Raw genomic sequence first — 11095 nt, 5'->3', positions numbered from 1 at the left:
ACCTTACTTTAAAGATATTGCCCTTAAATTCCTCAATAATTTAAATGCACCAAAAATAGTGGGTAAAAGTGACCTATAATTGCAATTTTTTTAATTTATAGAAGGCCCATGTGAATGCATGCTTCATATAAATGACTATCTCCACATTACATTAAGTATAGTGATCAATAGTACATTTTTCTCAATAAAAATACAATAATTATTTGGACCTAACAAACTTTTGAAATGAAAAAAGATCCTAGCATCTATTCATAATTTTCAATTGAAACTAGTATAAAATTACTCTTTATCATAGTAAGAAATGAGACTTTGAATGGTTATGAATGAAACTATTTAAAATATGCCTTAAGAAATATATATCTCTCTACTTTTGATTCTCAATTGAAAAGATTTCAGCCTAAAACTCACTCTTGCATCAAATAGTAAAACAATTATTCAAGATTGATATTAAATTTTGTTTTTTTTGATAGAGATCATACACAAAAAAGTTTTAGGTACCCGATACGGGCCCACGCGTTCTTGAAATCTCTTTGGCTAAGAGCCAAGGACTAATGAGCATCCAAGCCTCATCCCTTATGATGTCTTTGGGCCTTGCACACAACAAGACTTGATCCCTAGTGGACTCTTTGTAAACTTTTAAACAAAATAATAAACACAATTATTCATATGAAAGAACAAAGTTATTTTATTTAAAATTCTATTATATACATCTATAAACATAATAAACTAAATAAATAAGTCTAGTCTGCCTAAACCCAAGGTACAAGTACGTCTATGCACTCCAAGATAATGACTAAACTTTTTCATTTCTGCAAAACTAGACTCAAGAAATTGTATCATAGTTTCTTGAAATTTCATCAAGAATCTCAGCCAAGCGGTGAGGATGGCAAAAAAATGCACTGTGATATGAGCCCTCCATTTCATAAACTTTATGAGGTGGATTTTAGGCTATCATTTTCTTCTGCAACTCTTCCCAAATGACCTTATCATCCTTGGCCACCACATAAACCCTTGGAACTCTTCCCTATCTCTCCTCACTATACACCACCTCTCCTTGGATCATAGGAAACTTCCTCCTAAGTAATCCTGCCAGCTCTATATCCTGCACATTGAATTTCTCCACATAAGTTCTTCACATAATAGAAGCAAAGAAATATCAATGGCAGAAAATATATAATGTTTACCTCAATTGGGCAATTTTGGTACAACATTTGTTTTCTGAAATCAGGGTCAAAATTTAATGATATGGGAATTCCATTCTCACCCATGTTGAATTCAGTGTCTCCCCATGATTGAATTATAATCTGCATTTCACTTATCATTTCAATGGCAGAACTCCCACTGAGAGGCATGAATGCTGTCAAAAACACAGCAGCTCTGATCTTCTCTTGAAATTCCTCCATCATTAGGCTCAAATTCATGCCTCCCATACTGTGACCCACCAATATTACCTACAATTAACAAAGTTAAAATAAGATGGGACTTAATTTTAGATTGTATGGAGGGAAAAAATTAATCTTTCAGGAGGCATGTTTGGGTCAAGTTCAATTTTGAGTGAATTTGACGAATTGGATCCCTGCATGTGGCTACTTAATCGATAAATGATTATAATTTAGATATATAAAGACAAAGATGCTGATATCTATATCTACCTACATGTTCCTAAAGAGAAAATCATTGTTCATACCTTTTGGTGGGGAAGAAGAGAGTTAAACAATTGGATAAGGGGTTTATTTATGTCTAACCATGTTTGAATTTGATATTGGCATCCATTGAATGAATTCCACAAGAAGCAAGATCTATTGCAGTGGCATCATGGCCTGCCATTTTAAGGAGAGGTAGGAGTTTGTACCAACACCAAGCTCGATCCTCCATGACAAGCACCATGAACCAACACAAAGTGTGCCCCTACCTCTGCCTTTGCCTTGATATACAATGTACTCAGAGGTGCACAATATTTTAATAGAAAGAAGAGGAAGGAAACAAAAGGTGAAATCATTTACTATCTTATTTCAGTCTTGACTATGGGTGAAAGTTTGTGGCTAACTTTTGGATGGACCTACTGCAACAACAATGAAAATGTTTATCTTCAGTAAAATGAAAAGAAGTGTTAGGTTTTTTTTTATAGGAAATGGTGGAAATCAGGGAGTAAGTTTGATAGTCACAATGCTATTTTTAAGACTTTAAATTCTAAAATGCTATCAATTTCTCTTTTTTAATGATTGTTTAATATGAATGGTGGAACTTTTGAGTAGATAATGTTTAAAAAATAAATGATGATAGTAAAAGATATAGAAAGTCAATAAGTTTTTAGTCTGTTTGTGAAATTGAATGACTCTCTGTCAAGAATTAAATCATGTTGAATGCAATGATAATAAAAGAATATAGAAAATCAATAGATTTTTAATCTGTTGGTGAAATAAAATGGCTTCAAATGAATCCAACAAGAATCTAATCATGTAGAATACAATGCTCAAACATTATAAGCAAAGAAACTTCAGTTATGCTGAACTAGTAAGTATACTAAATGTAATATAGAAACGGTCATTTATGTTAGTCAACCATGCTAAATAATCATTCGGGATATGTTTAGTATAAGAAGTAGTTCGGCAGTTTGATTATGTAATGATTAATATAGTTTTCTCAACTACCCGAACAATTTTTAGGTTGTATATAATTTTTTTTTTTTTTTAATAAAATTTTCTCGTGTGTGTGTGCATTTCATTTCATTCTCTTTGGGCCTATTACAATGGTATCAGAGCCAAGTTGTTGGAGAAAATAATTTAGATTGAATTGTGATTCCAATGCATTCTTTAATTTCAATCGTTGGAATAGTTCTTTCTGGAAAAGAGAATTATCATGAATGGTTTCAAAAAATTAAAAATACCCTTATTTTTAATGATTTGTGGGATGATGTTTGTGAAAGAAAAGATGACAAAGAAGAACCGAAGCAGCCTACGGAGGAAAAGGAACTCGTCATCTAGAAGGGTAAAGACAAAAAGGCTTATGCTCTCATTGTTGCCTCCATTACTGAAGAAGTAAGTAGACATATAATCTCTTGTAAGAGTGCATTTGCAGCATTAAAGAAACTCAAAGATCTGTATGAGTCTCATTCAGAACTTGAAATCATTCAATTATTGATGAAGTTATTCAATTTAGAAATGAAAGATAATGATCCAATGAAGTTAGCTTTTGAAATTAGGGCTTTATTTCATGATATTGAAGCCACAGGTGTAAAAGTAGATTTACAACTCACTGCTTTTATTAAAGCTCTTTATCCTACCTATTCACACTATCTTGAATCTCTTCAAGCTAGTGAAAAGATGAAAGATATAACATTTGACAAACTTGTGTAGAAGATTGTAGAGAGGGAAAAAGCATTTGGAAAAAAAGATTCACTTTCAAATGCAGAGACTTTGTGTCTTGCACAGAAACAACAAGGGCAAACATCCAAAGATGAGCCTTCTAGACATGATAGTAGCAACAGAGGTCGTGGAAGAAGACAATCTAGAGGCAGGGGGAATAAAAATTATCAAGGTGATAGAGAATATTCTCAGCCACAACACCAGCATATGGATTATCAACAAAAAGAAAGGCAATCTATACAATGCTATAGATGTGGAAAAATGGGTCATAGTGCCAATGCTTGCAAAACTCCATGGGAGAAGATTTGTGAAAAGAAGGAGAAGCCACCAGAAAGAGGTAACCCTCCTGAATCTGCACATTATGTTATTGCACATTGCAATGTTGGGATTGAAGAAGTTTTTAGTACTTCAAATTCTTGTTTGAATGATACTTGGTTGTTAGATACTGGAGCCACATGTCATATGACCTTTAGAAGAGATTTTTTTGAGACATTCAATGATCAAGTGGTTGGAGTAGTATATTTTTCTAATAAATCTGAGATAAAACCTTCAGGCATTGGGTCTATTAGACTTAAATTACTAGGTCTCGCTGATTATATACTTTCTAATGTTCTATATCTTCCACAATTGAAGAGAAATTTAATATCACTGGTGCATATTAGATAGCAAGGTCATTCAATACATATGTTTGATGATATTATTGAGATCAGAAGAGATGATGACCATGTGATTGTAATGAATGGAGTTGAAGATGGAAAACTTTTATATTTGAAAGGTACTTCATCAAGTTCTCAGAATTATGCAAATTTCTCACAACATGGTGGTAATATTTCTTCCAGTTTGTTATGGCATTCAAGATTTGGTCACATTAACTATGATAGTCTCAAAATTATGAAAGAAAATGGAGTTCAAGGACTTCCGACTATCCCAAAACAAATTTCTCAATGTGATGCTTGCATTTTAGGCAAACATAGTAAACAACCTTTTCATGATTCTATGTTTCGAGCTTCTAGAAAGTTGGGTCTCATTCACTCAGATTTGTGTGGTCCTATGCCCTTTCCATCAACAAATGGAAATAAATACATAATGACTTTTATTGATGACTATACTAGGATGTGTTGGGTTTATTTATTAAAAGAGAAATCTCAAGCTTTTGATATTTTCAAAAATTTCCATTTGTGGATTAAAAATGAGACTCAACTCAATATTGGAACCCTAAGAAGTGATAATGGTGGTGAGTACACTTCTAAAGATTTTTAAAATTATTTGCAAGAAAATGGTATTAAGTGTTAGTGTAGCTTTTTATTTTTTCTATTTTGCTAAGTTTTTCCTACACTTTTAATAATCTCGCTTAGGTTAATAAAGCATGTCTTATTAGGTGAATGGTTGTGAGGTGTAACCTTCCTACATGTGAGCATCCATTAGCTATCTTGGGAAGATACTTTGCTATCTTTAGTCCGATAGATGGTTGCTCCTCATTGGTTGGTGTTGCCACCTCCTCTCTCTTCCTTGCCTATATAAGCATGCTACCTGGCTTGTAGTTGTATCTCTTATTTTTGCATCCTCTTAATGCTATTTTGCTTCCAGCATTTGCATTACTCTCTTGGAGACTAACTCTATGATGCTATTTTGATTTTGTATCATTTGCATTCATAGTTTAGATATTTACTCTTTGCACTAGTTTTCTGGGTTATTAATCTTTTCAGATTCTAACATGGTATCAGAGCTTTTCTATGTGCAAGAGTAGATTTTAGTTTCCTTATTTGAGAGATTCGGGGGGGGGCAAATAAACTTTATTGTAGTTTTTTGAAAAACGAAGTATGCTCTTCTCTTGCATCTTTGGATGATCCTGAGAATCAGAAAAGTTTTGACAAAAAACACTTTCTGGGTTTTGTTCGCAGCCCTGAAAAACCATCTGGGTATCTTTTAGATTTTGCATGCAAGCTGTATATTTTTCAGAATCGAGCATGCAAAGCTACAGCCATACTCCTCTCCGTTGGCAGTCACAGATTTGAATGTAATTTTTCTTCAAATCAGGGGATCAACGATTTTTCGGAGCACTTTGGGACCAAACGGACATCACCATTGGATCCGGAAGGCCGTTTGCAGTCAGGATTCATATAAAACTTTTCGATTTCGGACACAGGGCAATTTTGGCGAATTTTTGAGGCTTCCAGGTCGCTGCCGTACGGATCGTACGGACGCAGAGCGTAAATTTTTTTTTAAAAAAAGGTGTTTTCGACAGCGCCACCCGCGCGCCGCCCGCAGCGGCCGCAGCAGGCAGCACCGCCCGCTCCCCGGCCTCCTCCCGGCCGCCGCCCGTCCGCCGCCCTCCGCCGGCGGCTCCTCTGCCTCCGCCGCCCCTGCGGCCACCTTCGCCGATTCCGCCGCCCGACAGCTCCGCCTCCAGTCAGCGCCAACTTTGCAGCAACGTCAGCCGAGTAGGCCTCTGCGGGGGTGACACGTGGCATGGGCGCCATGTGGCACCTTGCCACGTGGAATCGCCCGCCACGTCACCCCTGCCACGTCATCTGCCACGTGGCACTTTTTTTGCTGCGACGGCCATCAAACCGTCAACTTTAATCGCATGACTTGCTGACGTCAGCGCTGCATCAGCCCTTGCTTGCACCTCTCCCGATTGCTTTTGGACCTACCTTTGGTTTTTTGGCCATAACTTTTGCATACGGAGGTATTTTTCCGATCCGAAAGAAGTGCCGGAAAGCTGGTTCCGAGACGGAGATGTTGGTATAGGTATTTTTGAGTTTTGGTGCAGTTTGGTTGCCTGTTATGGCAGTCGAAGCCGGATGTTCTATTTTGCACTCCGGGAGGCGTATCTTGAGCTTCCGATCTCCGATTTTGGACTTCTTTATATCGCTGGAAAGCTCTTTCTCTGCTCTTTCTAGTGATGCTGGTTGTTATTCTAGATTCTATTCCAGACACATCCTATTCAATCTTTTGCATTTTAGCATTCTGGTGGATATTTTGTTTGTTTCAGGTCCGGAGATCGATTTTGTTGCTTCAGTTGCTTCATGTTGGGCTTTACCTTCTGTTGTTTCAGCCTTATATTTTTTCTGATCATTGTTGATATTCACTGTAAGCATCTTTATGCAACGCACTGAGATAAAGTGCCACTCTTACGATTCGGGATCCTTTTCATCATTGTGATTCGTTGTACTCGCACTATTATATAAAGTGCCATGGGGGGGATAGTTGTTTGCCGCTTATAGGCTCTCTTTCTCTAATTCCTCATGTAGTGTCAATGACACATGCCTTTATTTGTGTTTGTACCTCACTCTCGATGAGTTTGGCTCCTGTGTTGTAGGAGATTTTTGGCCCATCTTTTCAGCTGCCTGTCACCTCACCTACCTTAAGGGGAGGTTATATTGTTGTTCTACGCTTCTTTGGTTGATGGTTCATGCCTTCTATTTCCATGGAGGTTCCTTTGGTTGATGGTTCGTGGCGTCTATTTCCATGGAGGTTCCTTTGGTTGATGGTTCGTGCCTTCTATTTCCATGGAGGTTCCTTTGGTTGATGGTTCGTGCCTTCTATTTCCATGGGGGTTCTACAGATCAGCATTTTGACAGAGTTTTGCGGTTCTTCATGCTTCAGTGATGCTGCTTCTTCATGATCACTCCTTGTTCCTGTTTTAGGGGACAATTTCCCTAGTGGGAGACTTCTTCAGTTCTTCACTAGGTTCTTACCTCTTTTTGGGGGAGGGTTTTTCCCTTGTGGTTTTCTCTCTTTCCCCACTTTCAGAGGTTGCATCTTCTTGCATTGTACTTGGGTACCTAACATGGCCTCGTTGCCGGGACCCATTTCTACATCCACCTAAGCTTCGCTTATGGGGGGGTGTTAGTGTAGCTTTTTATTTTTTCTATTTTGCTAAGTTTTTCCTACACTTTTAATAATCTCGCTTAGGTTAATAAAGCATGTCTTATTAGGTGAATGGTTGTGAGGTGTCACCTTCCTACATGTGAGCATCCATTAGCTATCTTGGGAAGATACTTTGCTATCTTTAGTCCGATAGATGGTTGCTCCTCATTGGTTGGTGTTGCCACCTCCTCTCTCTTCCTTGCCTATATAAGCATGCTACCTGGCTTGTAGTTGTATCTCTTATTTTTGCATCCTCTTAATGCTATTTTGCTTCCAGCATTTGCATTACTCTCTTGGAGACTAACTCTATGATGCTATTTTGATTTTGTATCATTTGCATTCATAGTTTAGATATTTACTCTTTGCACTAGTTTTCTGGGTTATTAATCTTTTCAGATTCTAACATTAAGCATCAGAAAAGTGTTCCATATAACCCACAGTAGAATGGTGTAGCAGAACATATAAATCGAACACTCTTGAATATGATAAGATCTATGATGTTTTTCAAAAATGTTAAATTAATGTTTTGGGGAGAAGCAGTTCTCTGTGCTGTCTACATAAAGAATAGAAGTCCTTCTACTGCACTGCAAAGTAAAACCCCCTATGAAATGTGGTAGGGCCATCTTCCAAGAGTTAAGCATTTTAGGGTTTTTGGTTGCACATGTTATGCTTTAATTCCTACTCACTTGAGAAATAAATTGGAAGCTAGGAGTAGAAAGTGCATTTTTTTGGGATATTCTACTACTCCCAAAGCTTACCATCTATATGATGAGGAGAATAAAAAAATTGTTCTTTCTAGAGATGTTATATTTCTTGAATTTGACAAAGATGCAGATAGTGTTGACAAACAACTTTTTCATCTTGATAGATTTCAATAAAAAAAATTCTATCATGAATGGGATAATGAACTTCCAACTCTTGAAGGGGGGATTCCCTTTCTAGATCAATCTTTGTAAGTTACAAAGAATGAAGAACCTGTTGAAAGAGAAGACAACAGTTCTCAAAAAAATTTAGAATCTGAAATAGTTTGTGATAGAGAATATAAAAATTCCAAAATATTAGGAATCTTTTGTGAAGAACTTGTTGCACAAGAATGTGAACCATCTGAACCTATTGCACAAGAATGTGAACCAGCTTGTGAAAAATCTAATTCAAAGGCTCTGGAGGTTGATAAAACATTAGAGCAATCAATCCATAGATCACTGCGGACCAAGAAAATTCCTCAGAGGTATGAAGATTTTGAATTAAATTTTTCTATTGTTGATGAACCTTATTCATTTCAAGAAGCAGCAACAAGTGATGCATGGAGAAGTGCAATGCAAATGGAGTATGATGCTCTCATAAAAAATGGAACTTGGAGGTTAGTGGATCCTCCAATTGGTGCCAAACCTATTGGCTACAGGTGGGTATATAAGAACAAATATAAAGCTGATGGTTCACTTGATAAACATAAAGCAAGACTTGTAGCAAAAGGATATGCTCAGAGAGAAGGTGTTGACTACACTAAAACTTTTGCTCCTACAGCCAAGTGGGGAACTATTCGGGCATTGTTTTCTTTGGCAACACAAAAAGGATGGCATATACATCATATGGATGTTAAAACAACCTTTTTAAATGGAGATTTGAAGGAAGATGTCTATATGTTGCAACCTCAAGGTTTTGTTATCAAAGGCCAGGAACAAAAGGTATGTAAATTGGTAAAATCTTTGTATGGTTTGAAGCAAGCACCACGTGCTTGGTATGAAAAATTGACTAAGCACCTCCTAAAATTAGACTACAAGCATTTTAGTCTTGATGATGCAACTCTCTTTGTGAAGAAAATTGGTAGATCAATTGTGTATCTAGTTGTATATGTTGATGATCTTCTCATCACAGGCAATAATGATGGTTATATAGAATCCATTAAGAGAGAGTTGAAAAAATGTTTTGATATGACTGACTTGGGATTAGTTCATTATTACCTAGGTATTGAAGTGATTCAAAATCCTAAGTTCATTTTTATTTCTCAGACAAAAAATATCGGAGAGTTATTATACAGATTTGGCATGAAAGATCGTAATTCTGTTTCCACTCCAATGGAGCAAAATATGAAGCTTTCATCCCATGAAGGAAATAGTTTTGCGGATCCAACCAAGTACAGGCAGCTTGTTGGAAGTTTGATTTATCTCACCACTACTCACCCTGACATTACCTTTGCAGTAGGAATTTTGTCTAGATTTATGCATAGACCATGTGAGGGGCATTGGATTGTAGCCCAACGGGTTTTGAAATATTTAAAGGGAACTCAAACTCTTGGCATAAAATATTCAAGAGTTTCAGACTTCCATCTTACTGGCTATGCTGATTCAAACTTTGATGGTGACAAAGAGCATGGGTTATCTACTTCTGGTTATTTGATGACCCTAGGATTAACAGCTATTACTTGGAGATCAAAGAAACAAACAATTCTTGGTGACTCTACAACTGAAGTAGAATATGTAGTAGTGGCTCAAGCTACAAAGAAAATAGTGTGGCTGAGGAAAATTCTTAATGACTTGCAAGAGGTACAAACAACTTCAACAACCTTATTTGTTGATAATAATTCTACAATACAATTGGAAAAGAACCCTAAATTTCATGATCGAACCAAGCATATCAACACCAAATATCACTTGATTCAACATCATGTTGAGGCAAAAACTATACAGCTGAAACATTGTTCCACTGAAGAACAAATTGCTGATATTTTTACTAAAGCACTGGGACGTGTTAAATTTGAACAGTTTCGAATGCTTCTTGGCATGACACATATCCCTTCAAATTAAGGGGGGAATGCTAAATAATCATTCGGGATATGTTTAGTATAAGAAGTAGTTCGGCAGTTTGATTATGTAACGATTAATATAGTTTTCTCAACCGCCCGAACAATTTTTAGGTTGTATATATTCTTTTGTTTTTTTAATAAAATTTGCTCGTGTGTGTGCATTTCATTTCATTTTCTTTGGGCCTATTACAAACCATCACATGGTCCTTATGTAAATAATAAATAAATAAATAATTACAGGTAACATATGATGACCCTTTTAGCACATTTAAGTTGTTGAAGGATATAATGACAATATCTTAAAGGCTATAGTGAAGGCAATTAACAATGAGAATGATTGGTAAAAGTAAACTTGAAGAAAAAATATAAACACACAAGCTAGACTTGATGACTAAGATATACACATTATAATGAAAATTAGATGTGAACAGAAAAGTAAAATAAACCAGAAAATTTTAATATAAGTAGACTGTGAAGGCATTGAACAATGAAAATGATTGTTAAATGCTGAATGAAAAAAATATGTATGTACACAAGTTTGATTTAATGACAAAGAAAAACATCTATGCACACAAATTGGTTTAATATTGAAAAAAAATATCTTTGCTCACAAGTTGGATTTGATGGTGAAGATATATGTAGGTTATCTCATGGGAATCGCATATAGATAGGAAGTACACTTTTAACCATACAAAATAAATGAAAAGACAAATCAATCTAATCTAAGAAAATTTTGTATCTCTTAAGATTATAGCCTAATATAATCCTACAACTTAGAAGAAAAAGTTATTGAAGTTCTTTAATTGTAACATAATGATATTGTAACTACTAATTAATTTCAGCTTTAATTTTGAATGAAAAATCTATAGACTATTAATTATTCTTCGGTCTATTTTAAAAGAACTGCTACAAGTACACATATATTATTTTCTAACATGAAAATAATTAGTATAAATTGTAAAATATAATTGTAAAATTTTAATATTAATAATTAATATACAGTTTTGCCTAAAACTCTTAATTTACTATTAAAAAATTATATCTGCTCACTCTT

The 11095-nt window shown here is 35.6% G+C and overlaps 1 pseudogene; it reads right to left on the bottom strand.

The window, feature by feature from the left end:
• Positions 1 to 823: 823 nt before the first annotated feature.
• Positions 824 to 9571, bottom strand: LOC149551405 (methylesterase 1-like; annotated as a pseudogene).
• Between the last annotated feature and the right edge of the window lie 1524 nt (positions 9572 to 11095).

Source organism: Cupressus sempervirens, chromosome 6, assembly GCF_028749045.1.
Source record: "Cupressus sempervirens isolate cs-2001-9-10 chromosome 6, ASM2874904v1, whole genome shotgun sequence".
Taxonomy (NCBI): domain Eukaryota; kingdom Viridiplantae; phylum Streptophyta; class Pinopsida; order Cupressales; family Cupressaceae; genus Cupressus; species Cupressus sempervirens.
This window is presented reverse-complemented; position numbering and strand designations above follow the sequence as displayed.